Below are 12090 nucleotides of genomic sequence, written 5' to 3'. Positions count from 1 at the left end.
GGGAGAGGCCAGGTATGCTGCTAAACATCCTACAATGCAAAGGACAGCTCCCACAACAAAGAATTACCCAGCCCAAGATGTCAATCGCTGTTGAAGTGGAGAAAATCTGACGTCAAGCATGCTGTCACTTTATAAGGGCTCAATAAACATTTGTTCAGTAAACACAATAACATAAATTATTATAATTGGTCCTTTGAAAGACATCATGTTAAACAATTTTACATAAATTATCTCACTGGTATCCAGTGAGTTGCGCCTTCTTGATGAAAAGGATGATGGACAGCAAGCACTATTTTTTCTGCATGCCTGACAATGTCTATACCATTTGTTAAATCAAAATGATAAGCCTATTAAAAATGTAAACTTTCAGACTGATAGATTAATTGGAAGTTGTTACTTGGAGCCTAACTTCTCTTTGCTCTCAGTGAAAAACAAATTGTATCAGTGCTTTTAGCCACAAAATTAGTTTACTCAAACCATCAAAAAAAAAAAAATCCCTTCAACCTAAGCAGGCCCAGGAACTGGCGTGGCTATAAATAAGTAAATAAGGCATCAAAATTAAGAGAATATTTTTGGCCCCTGTTCACAAGGACTGGCTCTCAAGGACTCAAGAAGCCACAGAGGCAGGGTAGAAAATGGAAAAGAGGAAAACAGCCAGAGCTCTGCTTCTCTGACTCACCCCAGGCTCAGGTGGACTTGGAACACTCTGTCCTGGAGCTGTCAGAGAGCTGTCCTGTGCTGTCAGAGAGCATACACTGTGAGTGGCCTTAACCAGCAGGTCTTCAAGTGGGGTCCTCAGCCCAGCAGCATTGACATCACCCAGAAACTTGTTATAGATGACAAATCCTAGACTCCATCCCAGAACAACTGAATCAGAAACTGGAGGTGCACCCCAAGCAGTCTGGGTTTTCCCAAGCCCTCTGGGTACTACTGATGCGCACTTAAGTTTAAGAACCCCCGGCCTAATAAGAACAGTCTCCACGTTCCCTGTGTGTGTATTTCCTGTTTTCCCACTGTAGCTACAAAGCACTCCAACACCAGCTCAGACGTGGAGGAAGCCCTGCTCATGGCACTTGCCTGGTGTCAGATGCTTGGCACATATTCTATAACTTCCAGAAGACTATGAGGAAGTTGCTATTATCTCCTTTCCAGATAAGAAAACCATAGCTTAGGGAGTTTAAACAACTGGCCCAGGGTCATACCTGCACAAAAAGGCTGGAACCAGGATGTGAATCTCAGTGTGCCTCCTGCCAGATCCTAGCCTCTTTTTTTTTTTTTTTTTTTTTTTGAGATGGAGTCTTGGGAGTCTCGCCATGTCACTCAGGCTGGAGTGCAATGATGTGATCTCGGTTCACTGCAACCTCTGCCTGCCGGGTTCAAGCAATTCTCCTGCCTCAGCCTCCCACGTACCTGGGACTACAGGCGCACGCCACGTGCCCGGTTAATTTTTTGTATTTTAGTAGAGACAGGGTTTCACCGTGCTGGCCAAGCTGATCTCGAACTCCTGACCTCATGATCCTCCCGCCTCAGCCTCCCAAAGTGCTGGGATTACAGGTGTGAGCCACCATGCCTAGCCCAGATCCTAGTCTCTTAATGATGACATCATACTGTGACATCACACTGCCCACTGAGGATGAAAAAAAACAGAACACAAAGAGATCAGCACTGCTCAGGCCAAGTTGTGAGCCCTGTCAAGTTTGTCTTTAGTGACCCTCAGTCACTGGTCCTGGGGCTCGCCTGGCCTCAGGCAATCCTCTGAAGTTGTTAACCCCCAGGGTCATGACACTGTCCCACTGGAGGCCAAAGCTGCCCACACTTCAGTGCTCTCCTAGGCTTTTCCTCTTACTAGCTGTGTGACATGAAGCTGACTCTTCTCTTCTTCTCTTATTATCAGTGATAATAATACATTTATATCAAGGTTGTTAAAAGAATTAAATGAGATAATATATGTGAACATACCTAGCCCAGTGACTGTTGCACAGTAGAAACGAATTAATTCTTGGTTTTCTTTCATCCTCCTCTACACACCAGCAACTATCAAAACTACTCCATCCAGAATCCATTCTGTTGAAGTCTCTTGTATTGACCAATTAGCTAATATGATGAGCTAATCCTCAGGTGTTAATTCATAATAATGGTTTTCTGCATTTGTCTCCAAAATGACATCTGCATTTCAACCAGGGGCCCTTACCCTCAAAGTCTTCCAACCATGGAGTGATTAATGATGGAAACGTTAGGGAATATGGAAGACCACTGGGAAGAGATTTCCCAGCCTTTCTCCACCCCACATGTCACTCCAATATCATATCACTAGCGTAAGTGGATGGGGAATCCCAGAGAATGGGTAATGAGACTAGAACAGAAAAATGCCTTCAAGGCTGCACCTGGCTTCAAAGAGGAAAAATGAACTACAGGCATCTGAATCTCAGGATAGATGTGAACAACGCAAAAACAGAAGTGAAATCAAAGACTAATGGGTCATTTGCCAGCATTTAAAACAATTGCTTAGGATTTGCGTAGTTGAATGTAATAAAGCTTCATTAAAAAGTAGTTATAACAACTAATAAGACCCTAATTAAATTAGTTTTCACTGGGCAAGTTGCTTGCGAGGTCCTAATTAGGTTATTTGCGGCCGTTGGCCTAGCCTGAAAACCAAAGAAGACTCTTAAGTCCTCAGCAATGCCTAGAAAATCCAGTCTCTGGCCTTATGCAGGAAATGCTAAGAGACTCTATCTAAATTTGGGGGCAGCCAGTCCAAAACTATCATAGCTCTCCAAAAATCACAGTATGCGGCCAGAGTGAAATCCCTTAATAGGTCCCACCACTCTTAGGAATCAGACAATTTTAAATATGGAAAGGACATGTAAAGGTGGAAATGTCAAGAACTTCATTTTACAGATAAGAAAACTGAAGTCATGTGAGAAGCGATTAGTCCAAGGTCCCTCAGCAAGGGGCAGTGTCCCCAGCCCCTCTAATCTTCTTCCACTGTGATCTGGAATAAACATATAACTCAGAGCTGCTGGTTTTCATTTGAGAAGGAAGAGGGAAACAGAGAGTGCTGGATTCTCAGAGGCTCCTTTCTTTGAAGGAGAGAGAGAGAGAGAGAGAGAGAGAGAGAGAGTGTGTGGTGTGTGTGTGTGTGTGTGTGCGTGTGTACGTGCGCAATGCACTGAGGATAGTTCAGCCCAAGGTAAATTGCTGACCTGCTTACAAACTGTCCTTGCTTTGCTGCCACAAAGATCTTCCTAGAGCACAGATCCGCTCAAGCTGGTACCCTGCTGAATTACCCCAGGGTGACTTCTGAACTTCTGAGTGTGACAGAAAAGACTCATCACAATTGGAATCTAACCTATCCCATCTCCCAAGATAGGGTTTTGTGCTCAAACAGATCAGAATCTCAGCCCTGTCCCTTACTAGCTGTGCAACCTCAGGCAAGTTACTTAACTTCTCTCAGCTCCCATTTTTTCTGCCTGTAAGACAGGGATGACATTTTACTTACCTCACTGGGGTGATAAGAGAATTAAAAGACAGTAAGGCAGGCAATCACACGTGGCCCCTGCTACTGCTCCTCCAGCCACACAGGAGCAGTCTCCCTTCCCAGAACACACCTGGCTCTGTCGTGCCCCAAGCCTTTGCCAGTGCAATTCCCTCTGCCTGTAACACCCTTCCTTCTCTCCTCTGCACAGTTAATTCCTCCAGCTCAAATGTAACATCTCCTTTGCTGTCTTCCACGATTCCCCAGGCAGCGGCTACTCTCTCTCCTGTGCTTTCTCTGTCCTCACTCCATGCCCATCAGAGCCTTGTCACACTGAGCTTTTTGATGTCCATCTCTCCCAGGAGACTGGGTCTTACCCAGCATGGGCCTGGCACAGGGAGAACTCAGTAAGTGAATGAAATCTGATCAGAACTGTAAAGAGGAACTGTGAGGAAGGAACAAGATTGATTCCAATGTCACTTCCGCTCTTCTACCAAAGCCGAAATATAGTTGAATTCTGTGTGTACTGACAAAGACCTTGCTTGATCAAACTTTAGTCCAGCTCCTGAATCTTCTTCTAGACTTATCTGTGCACTTCTTTGTAAAACCCAGTTTTAGGAAGAACCATGGTGAATCAGTTCAGAAAGAACCACCCACATCGATATCTAATCAACCTCAATATCTAATCACTCTTAATATCTGATCAGGCCTCTTATCCTCCAGCATCCCCCCAATTGACATGTGATTACCCTGGCCTGCCTTCAGCAAGAACCCTGTTAGTTCAGATTAGCCAGAATCACCCTTACCTCTGATGCTTTCTCTTAGTAATTTTCCATCCACTGCCCCCAACCCTGCTCCTTGGACATAAATTCCCACTTGCTTATTCCGTATTCACAGTTGAGCCCAATCTGTCTCCTGCACTGCAAAGCCCATTGCAGTAGTTCCTATACCTATCTCAGTGGTTCTAAATAAAGTCTTCTTTACTGTGCTTTAAGAAGGATCATTAAATAACGTTTTCTTTAACAGTATATATACACATACACACACATGCATACACATACACACACACATGCATATACACACACTTAAACATACACCACCCCCCCAAGATTTTAGCAGCAATTATCTGTGGTAGTTTTTATTTTCTTTTCATGTTTCTCTGTAGTGATCATGAATTGCTCTTGTACAAAGAAACAAAACAATATAAAGACAGTTATTTAAACCAGTGAGCTAAAAGGAGATACATGAAATGCCAACTTTCCAAGCATAACTCTGCAAAAGTTGGGAGTTACCTGAATTTCAATGTGGTACAATTCTGGTTTAATTCCTTCTCAATTCTGATTTAATTTCTTCTCTGAATTTCTTCTCTGTGATGTCTGTGACAAGAGCTAACTTGGAGTTGCAAGGTACATACTAGAAGGTGGATCACTTCTCCAGTATCTTTATGGTGACCTTTTGGGTTCTGTTGGTCTTTACATACAGGAGAGAATAAGTACTGTGCTATCCGATACTGTAGCCACTGGACACATGAGTACGATCATATTTAAATTAATTAAAATTAAAAATGCAGTTCCTCGGCCACAGGAGTCTCCTTGCAAGTGTTAAACAGCTACACGTGGCTAGTGGCTGCCATATTGGACAGCACAGATTTAGAGCGTTTTCATCATCACAGAAAGTTCTACTGAACAGTGCTGGGTTGTTTTTCAGCTTGCTCCAAATATGGCTGAGATGTCTCAAGAATAAACACATCCATTTGGCCCATGAACATGTTCTTCCTCGTTCTTGTTCTAAAAACTCACATCTATGGCAACGTAGAAGGGCACAGCCACTTCGAAAAACAGTTTGGTAGATCCTCAAAAGTTAAACAAAGACTTGCCTAATGACCCGGTAGTCCCACTCCTAGTTTACACAGAAGACAATTGGAAACATGTCCTCACACAAAAACTTGCACACAGATGTTCACAGCAGCATTATTCATAATGGCCAAAAGGAGGAAATAACTCAAATGTCCATCTGCTGAAGAACAGATATGCAAAATGTGGTATATCCATACAATGGAACGTTATTTGGCCAAAGAAAAAAGAACAAAGTACGGATACATGCTGCAACAAGGATGAACCTTGAAACTGATACGCTAAAGAAGCCAAACATAAAAGATCACATTTTGTCATATAATCCTGTTAAAACAAAATGTCCAAAATAGGCAAATGCACCGAGAGAGAACGTAGACGAGTGTTCGCAGAGACTGAGAAGGGGAAATGAGATGACTGCTAATGGGTACTGGGTTTCTTTTTTTTTTTTTTTCTTAAGACAGAGTCTCACTCTCACCCAGGCTGGAGTGCAGTGGCGCGATCTCGGCTCACTGCAAGTTCCGTCTCCCAGGTTCACGCCATTCTTCTGCCTCAGCCTCCCGAGTAGCTGGGACTACGGGCGCCCACCACCACGCCCGGCTAATTTTTTGTATTTCTAGTAGAGACGGGGTTTCACCGTGTTAGCCAGGATGGTCTCGATCTCCTGACTTCGTGATCAGCCTCCCAAAGTACTGGGATTACAGGCTTGAGCCACTGTGCCTGGCCAGGTACTGGGTTTCTTTAGGGGGTGATGAAAATGTTCTGTAATTAGATAGTGGGGTTGGTGTACAACTTTGTGAGTTACTAAAAACTGCTAAATTGTATACTTAAAAAAGATACATGTATGGTATGGGAATTATATAGCTCACTATGACTTTTTGTAAAAAAAAAAAAACTGTTCTAATTGGGAAACAACCTACATGTCTATCCATAAGCAGGTAAGGAAATAAACTCTCACACATTCATACAGTGGACTGTGATACAGCATTTAGAAGGAATGAATTTGATCTGGATACTAATTTTAAAAGATCTTTAAGATAAATTGTTGACTGGCCACACTTGTAATCCCACCACTCTGGGAGGCTAAGGCAGGAGGATCACTTGAGCCCAGGAGTTCCAGACCAGCCTGGGCAACACAGTGAGACCCCCGCCTCTACAAACACGTAAAAAAGACAAATTGTTAGGGAGAGAAACAAGTTACAGAGCATTGCATATAGTATGAAATGTTACATTTTTTAAATCCCAAATATTCTATTTTCTATAAGTATATATATGGAAATACATAGAAAAAAACTGGAAGATAATACACCAAAAAAATGAAAACAGTTCCCCATAAAGGAGGGACATAAAATTAGGGATGGTAGTCAAAAAAATTGTTCTTAATTTTTAAAAGTATTCATTTATTACATATGTAATTAATAATTTGTAATGCTTTCTTTATTAAAATCAAAACATAAATTAGATCGTCTTTGGGACGTCAAGGTGGGCAAATCACCTAAGGTCAGGAGTTCAAGACCAGCCTGGCCAACATGATGAAACCCCATTTCTACTAAAAATGCAAAAATTAGCCACGCTTGGTGGCGTGCACTTGTAATCTGAGCTACTCGGGAGGCTGAGGCAGGAGAATCACTTGAACTCGAGAGGCAGAGTTTGCAGTGAGGTGAGATCGCGCCACTGCACTCCAGCCTGGGTGACAAAGCAAGACTCTGTCTCAAAAAATAAATAAATAAATAAATTAGATCATCTCAGTGGAGGATAAAGAGAAACATAATGCAGAACAAGTTTCAATGATATAAACGACCTAACTATAATGAGGTACTTTTTCTGTTTGTAAATTGAGCTCTTATATTCTCCCAAAGAAACAAACTTCCCTCTTAAACTTTGCTTAGCTCTGAACTCTCTAGGGCTGTAAACAAACCCAAGAGGCCAGTTCCTCTAGTTTAAGACCCCGATGAAAGAGCCCCAGACATGAATGTCCCTAACTCCCCAACTCCAACCTGATTAAAGATCGTTAGTCTAATGACTTCTACCCTGTGTCACCCGTCAGCATCTCTCCCTAACCAGATCTATCTAGGTAACGCCTCGAAATTCTTTTATGCTTGCTGTAGGCTGAGCCTCCACTGAGATGATTGAGGATACTGTGTGTGACCTACTTAGGGGATTTTTTTTTCAGGGGTTGGGGAGAGAAAGAGATTTGCTTTTCATTTGATTTTTTCCCAATCTTTTTTTCCTCAGATCATAGGAAGAAAAGATAAAATTTTAAAGGAACACAATAGAACATTTTCTCATTTTGTAACTAAAATTTTGTGATGATTTCCTTCCAATCAGTATATTGTTACCTGGGTGACTGACTGACTACCACAATTGGCTCTCTCTCTCTCTCTCTCTCTCTCTCTCTCTCACACACACACACACACACACACACATACACATACACATTCTCACTCCCCAGTTTTATTCTTCTTGGTTCTCTCCTCCTTTAAAACCAATACCTCTTTACCATTCAATAAGGTACCTTACCCAAGATTTCCGCATTTATGTGCATCACATCTTACAGAGGCCACTTTCACCTTTACGAACTCAGATTCTTAAAGTGGCAGGCCCTGTTTCCTTCTGAACATTTCAGGCAGAGTTTTTTTGTTTTTTAACAAAACTCTTCTAAAGATACCAATTTACTCAGGATGCCCCAGGAACAAATGGCCCCATTTGTCACAGCGGAGAGCTTTCTCGCTGGCCACTGGCTCCTGGCCGGAGTGTCGTGCTCCTGTGCTTTCGTTTATTACCTGTCTGACCGTGGTGCAGTGTCCTGCAGGCTACTCATTATTCTAGATACAAATTCCATCCGCAGTGCCTTTTAAAGAACGATCTGAAGTAGCACAAGGTCTCTGTTAATCAGTTAATTATTGTACATCACACAGAGAAAGGCTAACACTTAGCCAAAGAAACATCAGAATGATGCTGTGAAACCTGGTCTCTCGACAGGCTGTGTTACCATCTTGTCAAAGGGCCCCTAATAAAAGATGATTGCTTGCTCATGATGAATGAATGAGAGAGGATTCTGGTGGGCGTAAAAAATTAAAAATGCCTTACAGTTAGCACCCAGGGAACACAGCCACCATTTGTACCATGTGCCAGGCACTGTGCTAAGTGCTTCATATATGTTACCTCCTTCAATCTTTACAACAACCCTGGGGGAGGTGGGGCGGGGGGAGAAGCTTGTTTTAGCCTAAATTTACAGATATGGAAATTGAAATTCAGAGAGTGAGAGGCCTGTAAAGATCACACAGCCAGATATCTATTAAGTACCTTCTCCGTCTCGGGTACTCTTCAAGGCACTGCAGATACAAGAGTGAAAAAAACAGGCAAAGCCTCTGCCTCCATGAAGGTTAGAGTCCTGAGGGGTGGGCATGGACAAATCATACATTTAAATAAACATGTGATATCAGATAACTGCAGATACTATAGAGGAAATAAGATGAAGTGGTGTGCTAGAGAGGAGCAGGTGGTGATGATCAAAAAAAAAGCATGAGCTCAACCTGAGGAAGCTGATTGAAAAAGAAAATAATTATAAGAAAAAAGAGGGCCGGGTGCGGTGGCTCAGGCCTGTAATCCCTGCACTTGAGGAGGCCAAGACAATCGCTCGAGGTCAGGAGTTCAAGAGCAGTCTGGCCAACACCTCTACTAAAAATACAAAAATTAGCCAGGCGTGGTGGCGCATGCCTGTATCCCCAGCTACTCAGAAGGCTGAGGTGGGAGAATTGCTTCAACCCGGGAGGTGGAGGTTGCAGTGAGCCCAGATTGCGCCATTACACTCTAGCCTGGGCAACAGAGCAAGACTCTGTCTAAAAATAAATAAATAAATAAAACTAAGGGAAGAAAAAAGAGAGAAAGCTGCTTTTTGAGATCATGGGCTGAAACTTGAGTGACTAGAAGGAGACAGCCCTGCAGGAATCTGAGGGGAAAGCATTCCAGGCAGCAAGGACAGTAAATGCAAAGTCCCTGAGATAGGAATGCATTTGACATGGGTGACATGGAAAATGGGAGCCAGAATGCTGGACTGCACAGAGGGAGGAGGAGAGAGGTGGCAGATGATGTCAGACAGGAAGGAAGCATGGATATCCTGTGAGGCCTTGTAGGTCATGATAGAAAGTTCAGCATTTTCTCTAAATGCTATTGAAAATCACAGGAGGGTTTTGGAAAGGGAAATAATGTAATCCGATTTCTGTTTTTAAAGACTTCATCGGGTAAGTGAAGAATGGATTGTAGAGGCTTAAGGGCAGAGACAGGGAGGCCAGTTGTGAGGCTGCGGCCCTGGTCCAGAAGAGATGATGGTAACTTTGGATTGCATTCTGTTCTTACCTATGAAAATCTAGACCATCCAGGAAAAAGCCTGATCCAGGATTTACAGGGAATTCCCTGGCAAATTAACATGAGGCTTCTCCAGAATTTATCCCACCTCATGCTGAATGCATACAAACTGTGTGACACTTATTTCTCTTTAAATAAACTTTTTATTGAAGTATGACATGCAAACAGAAAAGAGCACCAATCAGAAGGGATGGCCGTGCCAATACTCACAAAATGAACACATCCCGGTAAGCAGCACCCAAAATAAGAAAGAAAAGATTATCAGTAACTGCAAAGCCTTCCCATTTCTCCTTCCAGCCCATCTCTGGCATTCCAAGTATGTGTGTGACACATGTTTTGCAGAATGACATTCTGTAAATCCATATTCTCAGTCTTGCTTATCTCATGACCTCTTTTTCTAAACCTAAAGTTGCATGCCCTCTGCAATCAGAGATTTCTGATACCACCAGCCAAGATGATTTGAATTTTGTATTCTGTGATGTATGTTATGAAAGCAATTAAAATTATAGTATAATATTGAATATGCTCAGATTCTATTGTGCCCTCTCTTAAGAATCAGAGCTCACACATAAACATGGCATAGATTCTGGAAAGCCTGCAGGTTACCTTGTCTAGGATCATCTGAAAATCCAATGGCACAGAGTGTAGGATTAAGACACGTGAGTTTGTATCATCGAACAAAGACATGATTTCAGGGCTTTGTTCAGAAGGCAAGACACTGGTGGAGAACTAATATTTACTGAGCACTTATGATGTCCCTAGCACTGAACTAGGTGTTTCAGTATGTTATCTTATTTAATCTTCACAGCCCTTTGAGGATGGCATAAGTCTCTCCATTGTACAAATGAGAAAACCATGGTTGGCTGGGTGCGGTGGCTCATGCTTGTAATCCCAACACTTTGGGAGGCCAAGGTGGGCAGATCACCTGAGGTCAGGGGTTCAAGACCAGCCTGGTCAACATGGCGAAACCCTATCTCTACTAAATAATAGAAAACTTAGCCAGGCGTGGTGTGGATGCCTGTAATCCCAGCTACTCCAGAGGCTGAGGCAGGGAGAATTGCTTGAACCCAGGAGGCAGAGGTTGCAATGAGCCGAGATCGCACCACCACACTCCAACCTGGGCAACAGAGTGAGACTCCATCTAAAAAAAAAAAAAGAAGAAAGAAAAAGAAAAGAAAAGAAAACCATGGCTCAGAAAGGTAAAATAATTGACCCAAGTTCTCAGGGCTCATAAGTGGCAGAGCTGAGATTGCAACTAGCTCTGTCTGCCACCAAATCCCATGCTTATTTCACTCAACCAGTGCAGCCTCTACAGCACTTTTCTTCATTTGATCTGCAGGAAATAAATTGAAGTGTTGGCCTCAATACTGGGTTGTTGCAATAAGCCTAATTTCTTTTAATGGTTTCCCTTTTACATTCTTTTTATCAATACACTGGCTTTCAAATTAACGCTAAAGCTATTCATAAATGAAATGGGGGACCTGGCTATGACTTTGCTTCTTTCCAGAAAGCAAAGACTCTTCAAGCTTAATGACATTGAATCCTTGCTGTAAGTCCAGGAAAGAAATGAATGAGCACAATTTAAATCTCTCCAGCCTACAGTCTGGCCACGTGAGGGACACGGGAGCTACGTTGCAACACCATATTATCCGTTATTGAGAAAGGAGCCAGCAATTAGCACAGCAATTTAGAATTAACCATGCTAACATTTCTGGGAGAGGGATTCACATTCTCTGGCTTTCTGCAAGCTCTTCCAAGCTCAAGCTGTCCCTGGATTCTTTGGCTTTGCATCATGAAGGGAATTGATCAATTACATTGCTGCTGTCTAATTAGTAAGCACGGCCACACTGGCCCATCGGTTTCACAGAGATTAAACTTGCGATCCTGACCACAGACCAATTTTCATAGCTGAAAGTCTCTGTACTTTCATTCTCAATCCATACCACTTCCCTGGAGTTAATCATAACAGGGCTTTGACCCAGGGCTGGAGGCATGTTCTCTAAGTCTGGACAACAGGGCTTCCAGAGTTCTCCTGCATTACAACACAGATTATTTTGTGAAAGCTCCACAGGTTAAGAAGTTGGGCCTTTTCACACATGCCATGCACCACCCTTCACAAAGCACTTTATGCTCACCCTTTCATTTGAGTTTCCTGGTGTCTCAACAAGGAAAGAAAATATAACTCTCATTTCAACATGAAGAAAGGAACCTTCACAGATATGATGACTCAAAGCCACAAAGCATTTTTCAACAGAGATCAGTCATCATGTTTTCAAAAAGTAACTTTTATTGGGTTAGTTATGTTTACTACAAGAAGTTATACACGTGTTTTCATTGTAGAAAATTTAAAAGAATTAGAAAAAAGATAATAAAAAGCCACCCCTTAAACATAACCAC

General features: G+C 42.5%; 1 protein-coding gene and 1 long non-coding RNA gene across 3 annotated transcripts in view; one reads left to right on the top strand and one right to left on the bottom strand.

Annotated features, from left to right (window-relative positions):
• ADRA1B (adrenoceptor alpha 1B) overlaps window positions 1–12090 on the top strand; it is a 57965-nt gene that overhangs the window by 20700 nt on the left and 25175 nt on the right. The window lies entirely within an intron of this gene.
• On the bottom strand, window positions 442–1554 carry LOC117065536. The gene is made up of 2 exons (XR_004429959.1): window positions 1203–1554; window positions 442–846 (listed from the first exon to the last, which is right to left on the bottom strand). It is a non-coding gene; the product is annotated as an uncharacterized LOC117065536 (long non-coding RNA).

This window comes from Trachypithecus francoisi, unplaced genomic scaffold (assembly GCF_009764315.1).
Source record: "Trachypithecus francoisi isolate TF-2019V2 unplaced genomic scaffold, Tfra_2.0 Lachesis_group2, whole genome shotgun sequence".
Classification (NCBI taxonomy): domain Eukaryota; kingdom Metazoa; phylum Chordata; class Mammalia; order Primates; family Cercopithecidae; genus Trachypithecus; species Trachypithecus francoisi.
This window is presented reverse-complemented; position numbering and strand designations above follow the sequence as displayed.